At 33.1% G+C, this 8657-nt stretch overlaps 1 pseudogene; it reads left to right on the forward strand.

Moving 5' to 3' along the window:
- Positions 1-4765: 4765 nt before the first annotated feature.
- LOC147828885 (olfactory receptor 8K3-like) lies at positions 4766-5710 on the forward strand (annotated as a pseudogene).
- Positions 5711-8657: the final 2947 nt, after the last annotated feature.

The raw sequence follows: 8657 nt of genomic DNA on the forward strand, positions 1-8657 counted from the left end.
TGTGTGCATGGGTAAATAAGAGAATTCCTAGCTGTGTGCGTGTGTTCCTCCTCCTGATAGAGAGGAATCAAAGTAGGGGCCAATGCAAATCTAACAACAGAGTGTAAGAAAATGTTTGACATGGTCAGCTCTCTGGTGCATTATATTTCATGACTAAGAAAGTCATTTGGTAAAATTCATATCATAGCTATGTAATCTCATAATCATTTCAGATATTACATATCTCATAGCATGTCTCTAGGTTTTTTGTTTGTTCATTTGTTTGTTTTTTGGTACTGGGAATCAAATTTAGGACTTTGTGCTTGAGAGGCAGGCAGGTGCGCCATTGAGCTAAATCCCTGGCCTGATTTCTTTAGTTTTAATGGTTTAAAATTGTCCAAATAATCAAGACTCAGGTTTTGCTTTATTTCCCACCTGAAAGGGAAAAGTTGTCTTAGACTCTTCTGTAGAACAAACCTGTCAGCACATTCTTCAATTAAAGTTATTTGAAGCATTTAAATTTAAAGAAAGGGATAATGTAATTCCTTTAAGTTGTAGGTGTTATTTGTTCCAAGCAATGACAAAATAACAAAATATATAAAGGCAATTGTATTCTTACATAATATGCATTAGGAAATGAATGTAATTGAATTTAAGAAAACATGCAGCTATCCTCTATTTATCAGAATTCATAAAATTAGTAGAATTGCCTTAGGTTATGATATGTTTAACAAAATTGTATAATTTCTGAAATACACTGCTGTGATCCCAGTAATTTTTAAACTTCTATAGAGCTGAAGTTATCATAGACTAATTTAAATAAATTGAAAATTTTATGCATGTAAGAGACAAAACATATTACCAAGAATCCCAGCAACCAGCCACACTTGGTAGTGCACTACTGTTATCCCAGCACTCTGGAAGGCAAGGATATGAAGATCACAAGTTCTAGCCTAGCCAGGTAATGTAGAAACTTAGAGAGACCATGTCTCAAAATAAAAAATAAAAAGAAGGCTCATGACATGGCCTTTTGTCAAGACCCTGGGTTAAATTTCCAGCCAAAAATATACAAATTAGATGGTAAAATATAAAATTAAGTACTTTAATTAAAAATAAGGCAAATGTGATAACCATTTCTAAGCACAATTAATGTATTTTATTAAGTTAAAATCCACATGCCTTACAATACTATTTAATTCTTGATGCAACTATCAGATTCATGGTGTTGTCCAAGAACAAACTTTCTCCAGTTCTAAAACATTTCCATCAATAAAAAACCTCAGCAAGTATTTTTTCTCTTTTCTTCACTTTCTTCAGCCCCTGTGTTACATTTCTATGTATTTTTTTAAATTGTGGGTATTACATGTAAAAATTCATATAAAATGTGACATTTGTAACCTGGATGGTTTGAATTAAAAAATATTTTTGAGATTCATACTTCATATAGCATGTTTAAAAAATTATTTTGTTTTGCTTAAATCTACATCCTTAATTTCAAACATGTGAAACAGTAAGGTCCCTGACTTACAAACAAGTTCCCATTCAGAGAACATGTCCATAGGTAGGGTTTGTTTGTAAGTCCTGCAAGGTGAGTCTTATACACCTTTGTCACAAATATACTATGTGAAGTATAAAAACACAAAAACAGATTCATAAATGCTGTAAATAAACTATCTTTACATTTAAAGTTACCTTAAAATGGTAAGGTAGAAACATGGGTGACTTCCTCAATTTTTCACATCTGTGAATGTTCCTAATGTGACATCTCTTTGCATCCATGCAAGTTTGTGACTGTAATGTTAGTAAATCAGGGACTTACTGTAGTTATAGACACAATGTTTCAAAGTACATTCCTGAAACTTATTCAGTTTTCCTAACTGTGTCCTCATGACTATTTATGAACAACTTCTCATTTCTCCCAAGTCTCAGCCCTTTGCAACTTGTACCCTTCTATCTGCCTCTCTACCTTTGGGTATATTGGATACTTCATGCAATTGGACTTGTCTCTAGTATCTGTCCTTCTGTAACTAATTTCATTTAACATCATGTTCTACAGATTCATCTATGTTATCACATATTGAAGGATTCATACTGAAGACTAATTGATATTTCATTGTATTATAATCCACATTTTATTTATCCATTATTCTATCAACAGATATTTGAGGGGTTTTTTCTCCTCTTGGTTATGTTGAATTTTGGTAGAATAAACATGAAGATTCTAATATATTTTTAAGACTCTAGTGATAATTCTTTTAGATAAAATGCAGAAGTTGTTTTGCTGGGCCATTCAGTCAATTAATACATGGGCTCGCATGTATCCACACTGTCCCTGACAATTAGAGGACCATCTCCAGGCATTTCATTAAGCTCTCAGTTGCTTTAGGGATAATCAACCAATTGCTTGGCATCTCCTCAGGGATAGTCTCAAAAAGTAAAAAAAAAAACAAAAAACTACAAATATTCTTCAAAACTCATAGTTAAGAAACACATGGGAAAACTAGGAGAGAGTTTTAATTACAGGTTACAGATAGAAGCTTGCAGGCATTGCTATATATTATGAATATCTACACAAATGGTCACAGTTTGATAACCCTTTGCCATCTATGTAGGTGACCATGTGTGACTCCAATTGTGTGCTTTATACAGGTCCTGAGAAGCAGTAGGAACTCTCCTTTTGGCTCTTAAATATTTTCAAATACTTTGAGAGTATAAGTACCTGAAAAACACATTATGTTTGCATATAAAACATTTAGTTTTCTACATTATGAGTATGTATATAGAGGCATATATATTTGTTTAAGTTCCTATCTACAGGAGACCAAAAGTGATATGAGATGAAGGATAAATTAAAGGCCACAGAGATTTTCTCAAAGGCAGAATTTGAAACTCCAGGGAATTCAATATCTCATTCTGATTTCCTCCCAACAAAACTCACTTCTAAGTGAGATTTTTTGGGGGTAATCTTTTAGAAATAAATAAAAATGTAATGATTAGGTAAGTAACTATATAAACATGATAGATTTTTTTTGAAGCTTGAAAGAAGGAGTTTCTCCTTCACATTAAAAAGCAAAAAAGGGCCAGGGATTTAGCTCAGTGGTTTTGATGCCTGCTGCGCAAGTACAAGGACCTGAGTTCAATCCCCGGTACCAAAAAAAAAAAAAAAAAAAAGCGAAAAACAGTGGAGGATTAAGACTTTTTAGGAACCCAAATTTATTGCAATCATAAAACGTTTCTCATTTTGCAAAGGGGTCTGAATAAATTTAATATTTAAAAAACAAAATTCAAATATTCAATAAAGGTAATTATTTATGAAAAAGCAATTTCCCTATTCCATGGTCTCCAAGGGAGTTGAGAGGAAATGTTTTTCATTTTTCTTTGCTGAAAAATAGGCAGTTAATTTTTCATTGTTTTACCCTTCTTAACTTTTCACGATTACAAATTAAGACAAAAACAACAAAACAAAATTTATCTCTGAGTGGTTTTATTAAAAGCAATCTTCTAGTGTTGTGATTGGTAAATATTTTCCTAAGTCTAAATCATGAATGGTGGGTGATCAGGTAAGACAGCAGGTAGCTACAACATTACCAGCAATATTTTACATAAGACAACAACTTTTACAACAAGTAAATGATATTTTCTCGGATTTATGTTTAATTTTTGAAACTGTGTAATTTCTTTTCTTTACACCTGACAGAATATTGTTACTACAATTTTAATTATAAAGTGTTTCAGTTCTTTCTTTTCTTTAGTTTTACTTTGGGAAACAATGGTACAATTTTTTACAGCAGTAATTATCTTACCTTAAATATCACACATTTGTTTGTATGTTACTCTTTTTAATCTCTGGGCCTTTAAAGATATCTGGATATATTTCATTTTATTACACATGTATTTCTATGCATTATGTTCTATCATATTTATTTCTTATGACTATGATGTACAGAAAGATTTCATATCACATCCAGAAATCCACAGATATCTCAGAGTTAGTGTATGCAGTGAGTCTGTATAGTATTGTGTGTCATAATAAAAGTTTTGTGTGCAGTCTTTTATTCATATATCTATGATACATGTTAAAACTTTCATTTGTAATGCCTAGCAGTGTATGTATTTTAAAGGACTAAGTTTGAAATAGTAGCTTCCACAATCTAAGCAACAATGTATTCATTTTGGAATTTATTGTTAAAAATTTTGATATGTCATGGGTGTATGTATCATGTCATTTCATTAACTATAATGAATAAGTACCACAGTGTGATTCTAAGTATATAAATGAATGCCAGTAATTATAGAACAGGACTATCATTACACATTTAGCTACCATGCACAGATTTCACAATATTTAAGACTTATAATTTTGTCCCATGTACCTGCACCTCTATCTCTATCTGGATCCCTGTTTATCTATTATTTCAGTTTCTTTTCCATTTAGAACAAGGTTATTGCTTTGGCTAAAGTGTAGGGCTGCACACTGGATATAGTCTGATGGATGGTAGCTTCACTGCCCTCTAAACATTAGATGCCAGAAGTGCATGTCCTGTCATTGAAAACCAAGCTATCTCTAAATATGGAAAGTGTTCTTTGGTGACTCAAACCAACTTTCTTGAGAACTAGTCTAACTAGACATCTACTTCTGTATTATCTCCTTGTAATTATATATCAATATCACAAAATCTACCCTTGAAAGATAAGATACACCTTAATTACACTAGTTCAGCATAATTAATCTCCCATGTGAAAATACTTGAAATATATTACTTTTTCTACTATGTCTACCTAGAATATGTTTTATGGCAATTGTGGATGGAGGGACGCAACCTCACAGTGTGGCCAAGTTCATTCTGATGGCATTACAGTTCACCCTGAGCTGCAGGCTCCACTATTCCTCATCGTCTACCTGACCTCACTGCTGGGCAACCTGGGCATGATCATCCTCACCCAGGTGGACCCCAGGCTGCAAACTTCCATATACTTTTTCCTCAGACACCTGGATCTCACAGATCTTGGCTATTCTACAGTTGTGAGGCCCAAAATGGTGGTAAATTTTATGGTGGATCAAAATACAATTTCCTATTATTTTTGTGCTACACAGCTATCTTTCTATCTTGTGTTCATTATTAGTGTCTCCAATGTCCTATGACCATTATGTGGCCATCTGTTACCCTCTCCTCTACACTATCCTCATGTTACCAAGGGTGTGTTAGGTACCAGTGGTAATTCCCTATCTTTACTGCACATTTGTTTCTCTTCTGGTCACCATGAGGATTTTTACTTTGTTCCTCTGTGGATACAATGTCATCAGTCATTTCTACTGTGACAGTCTCCCCTTGTTAACATTGCTCTTATGAAATTGAGATGATAATTGCAATCTTAGCTGCTTTTAACTTGATTTCCTCTTTTCTGGTGGTCTTCACATCCTACCTTGTCATTTTTTGTGGCCATTCTCAAGATGAACTCCGCAGAGTGTAGGTGCAAGGCCTTCTCCACCTGTGGGTCCCACCTGAACATGGTCACCATGGTCTATGGGATGCTTATATTTATATACGTGCAACCCAAGTCTAGTCATTTCTTTGACACTGAAAAAGTGGCTTCTATGTTTTACACCCTGATCATCCTCATGTTTAATCCTTTGATCTACAGTTTGAAGAACAAAGATGTAAAATATGTTCTTCATAGGAAATGGAAAAACATACACCAATATTTTTCTTTAAGGGCACATACAGTATAATTCATGCAATACCATTGCTCTCCTACATAAACTGGCTTCACTTATCTTCAAAGTTTGGACTTTGTGGTAATACTTAAACTTCAAAATGTTATAAATGTAGGGCTGGGGATTTAGCTCAGTGGTTCTGGTGCCTGCCTTGCAAGCACAAGGTCCTGATTTCAATCCCTGGTACCAAAAAAAAAAATTATAAATATATAAATGCATCAGTGAACAAAACATTTAAAAACTGTGACTTTCTTGAGGTAGAGAGGTAAATTTTAGTGTAATATTCAAAGTTTTTCTAGTACATTACAATCATATGGTCTATCAGTGAAGCTGAAATGCTATGTGGGAGTGCAAAGAAGTAATTGGCACAGAAGATGAGAAAAAAGCCTTTTTATTCTTTGAGGTACTAGGGATTAGTAATATAGCCTTCACACTAAGATACATCCACAGCATTTATCTATGTATTTGTTTACTCATTTATTTTGAGACAGGTTATTCAAATGTCTTTAATTTGTTCAGGTGGGGGTTGAATTTATGATCCTCTTGCCTCAGTCTCTCATAGTGCAAAAAAAGTTTTTGGTATTCTTATTAATTACAATAAACTTTTGTGTATCCATGTGTGATTTTATGTCTGTGCTTCCATGTTGGTGTGAGATCACTTTTACTATTTTAGGCTTTGTATACTCCTAGGTGCTTGCATTACAATTAGACTTGATTGCATTTTCAAGAGGTTCATTTTAGCAGAACGGTCACAAAAAAGATGTCACATGAACATAATCAAGTGCTCTAAGTAGATATCCTAATATTGTGATCTTAGCATGAAATTGTTTTCTCATGAATGACTTTATGTTTATATATTAACCTAATAGAGTCTATTCATCCAACAAAATGTGCTATTCAGCAAGCCATTGGTCCAGCACAGCAGGCACTTTTGTGTAATTCAGCGTAAATATATATGTGAGGGAATACACAGAGAGACTATATATTAAAATATGAATAAAAGTATTATTTGAAGAATAAAAGCCCTTGTATATTGTCATCTGGTAATAAAAATTATTATTTGGATTAGGTAGTAGATATCTAATTCATATTGATGAAAATATGTAGTGTAGTTGAATTTATTTGTTAGTATATACAACACAATATTATAATTTCCTACAAAATCCATCCTGCAATGACAGAATTGAAATTTCAATATTAGTTGTTGGTGGGAATGAAAATACATAAGTTAAATATTTTAAATTACTTTTCATTTTCCCAAATTACTTCCATGTTATATTTTTAGAATAGTTTTTTTCTAGTACTTTAATTTGAAAAGTGAAAATGTGAGTTAATATACTATTTCTAAAGCATATGTTGTTCACAATTTCAATAGATCTCAAATAATGGGCATAAACAAAATGAAATATGCTTAGGTAAAATATTATGTCATATTTATTTGATTTTAGAAATCAGTATCCATTTTATAATTTATATGTTGTATTTAAAAGTTTTAAATTTTTGCCCTCCCATGTATAGTTTGCAAAATCCAGATTGGCAAATAAGTGCAATAATTGCTAAGATAATAGGAGAAAATAGAATGTATTATTTTATAAAATGCTTCATCAATTTCAATAAAATTTAGAATAAGAAATTAAATAAAAAGTGCTGGGACTCTATGAATACTGTAATAATTCAATGCATAGTTGAGTTTAGGCTCATAAGCACTGCTGTACCAAGCACTTCAGTTAAGCCTCAGAAACTCATTTAGATGAATTGTATGATTACAGAGGATCTAACAATTGAAATTTATATTAAAATCACATTCTACCCAGCCCCCAATTTGCCCCCAGGCAGACTGACTCATGAATTCTACTCAGGGCTTGAGGCAAAAGAAATAAACAATGCCTACAAATTCCTGGAGAAAACCAAACACGAGATGTAACTTCCACTTTTTGAAAAGTACTCACAAAGATGGAGAAGGCATCTTGTAAGTGAAAATTCTAAAAATAATACAAACTGATGAACACAGCAATACACAAAAACAGCAAGATTCCATGTTAAAATTTAACCCAGGAATTTATGTTTGAGCTAAGATTTGAAGAACAAAATATTATACATCACTTAGGATACTAAAAATTTTAAAAATATAACATCATTAGGTATAGAAAATGTAAAGTTCCAAGATGCATTAATTATAAAAATTGTTTCCAAACTAAAATTAAAATAGAACTCCACTTGGGTGTTCAGAACAGATGTGTCTCCCTGGTACTTTTGGATCAGAGACCTTATTTTTTTTGGCTGCATAGGCTTTTGATTGATATGCGACCATCTGCCTCAGCCTCCAAGTGCGAGGATTATAGGCATGTACCACCACGTATGGTTGCGGAATTTGTAAAGAAAGACAATGGGCAATGTCCTCTGTGTTGCTTTAAGCACAGAAGTAACTATATCATCTATTTGCTTTCTGCAGTAAGCATGTACACTGATATCTTTAATACATAACAGGAAAATTGATGCTAATACCAAATTAAATACCCAAACTACACACAGACATCTATTTATGCCATAGTTAATATGCTGTTTTCTTTAATCTAAATAGTATGTTTTAGCCTCTCATATTTAAAATAGTAATTAATTCTATATCTATATCTGATAGACTTGGTGAAACACAATGTATTTATCCAAAGAGTAAGAAAACCTTCTTGCATTAGGCTGGAACATTTTCCCCACTATCTCAGCTCCTGATTCCAACTCAGAGCCTTCTCTTTCTTTCTTGAGTCTACACAGCCAACTACCTGATCATGGCCCGTGGTGCAGAAGCACAGTGTGTGCAGATTACAGGGTATCATCCCTGGGCTGGCTTCTGAGGGCAGGTTGCCTCCTCCTTCATTGTGTCTTCCACAGTACAGGCATAAAACCTATTCTTTAATTCCTCCCTGGCCTCCAAACATCAAGTTTATTATGTTTAAACACAGGAATA

This window comes from Heterocephalus glaber, unplaced genomic scaffold (genome assembly GCF_053883595.1).
Source record: "Heterocephalus glaber isolate CG9 unplaced genomic scaffold, H.glaber_assembly_v1.0 deba00000896, whole genome shotgun sequence".
NCBI classification, from domain to species: Eukaryota; Metazoa; Chordata; class Mammalia; order Rodentia; family Bathyergidae; genus Heterocephalus; species Heterocephalus glaber.